Source organism: Corylus avellana, chromosome ca6, assembly GCF_901000735.1.
Source record: "Corylus avellana chromosome ca6, CavTom2PMs-1.0".
In the NCBI taxonomy this organism is placed as follows: domain Eukaryota; kingdom Viridiplantae; phylum Streptophyta; class Magnoliopsida; order Fagales; family Betulaceae; genus Corylus; species Corylus avellana.
The window spans coordinates 15,333,803-15,335,031 of NC_081546.1; positions in this window are offsets into that span (position 1 = coordinate 15,333,803).

The following is a 1,229-nucleotide window of genomic DNA, read 5'->3' on the forward strand; positions in this document are numbered from 1 at the left end:
CGAGTTTATCGCCAAAACAGAAGAGTATATTAATCAGGAGGAAATGATTAAGGCTCTCACGAAAGGTCAAGAGGAAGAAGACCGGGAGAAGGAGGACGCCAAAAAGGAAGAGGACGCCAAAAAGGAGCCACCTATAGCATCCGCTCCGAAGGAAGAAAGGTTTCAGAAGAGAGTAGTAAAGAAGACTGTACCATCAGTCCCAAAGACAGAACCCCGGCGACGTGAAGATCGAAGGTTCACACCTTTGAATACCAGGGTCAACGAAGTGTTTATGGAAATCAGAAGAGACCCAGCTTTCAGGTGGCCAAGTAAGTTGCGGGGTGATCCGAGGAAGCGAGATCGGACGAAGTTCTGCGAGTACCACAATGATCACGGACATTTGACGGAAGACTGCATAACCTTGCGGCAGGAAATCGAAACTTTCATTAGAAATGGAAGGCTGGTAAGATTCCTAGCAGGGGAAAGGAACCAAGGCGCAATGCACCAACAGCCTCTCCTATTAGATGGAAACCGAGCTGAAAGGACACGGGAGCCGAGACGTGATCGGGATGATGATCCTAGAGAAGATCCGAGACCCCCTCGGGATCAAGGAGTAGTAGGAGAAATCCATACTATTGCCAAAGGAATAGCTGGTGGAGGACAGTCTAATTCGGCCAGGAAAGCCCATGCTAGGAAGACACAGGCCGAGGAAGTCTTTATAGTGCAGAGACCGTCCAAAGTTGCAAAAAAGGATTGAGTGATCCTTTCTTTCTCTGAAGAGGACGCTAGGGGGGTAATGCAGCCCCATGATGATCCGCTAGTAGTAACTGTAACAGTGGCCAACCATATGATCCACAGAATTCTGGTGGACAATGGAAGCTCGGCTGATATACTGTACTGGCCAGTTTTTAAGCAAATGGGTATCGATCGTGAAAGGGTCACACCATTTAGCTCTCCCCTGGTTGGATTTGCAAGAGAGCAGGTCCAGCCGATTGGTCTTATTTCACTCCCTGTAACGGCAGGAACAGCACCTAAGCAAAAAACTATGATGGTAGATTTTTTGGTTATTGAACGACCAGGTTCCTACAATGCCATTGTCGGTAGACCTGCTTTGAATAAGTTAAAGGCTGTAACTTCGACATACCACTTGATGATGAAGTTCCCGACAGAAGAAGGAGTCAGAGAAGTGAAGGGAGATCAAACCCAGGCGAGAAGATGTTACAATACGTCTCTCAAGAGGGTCTCGGATC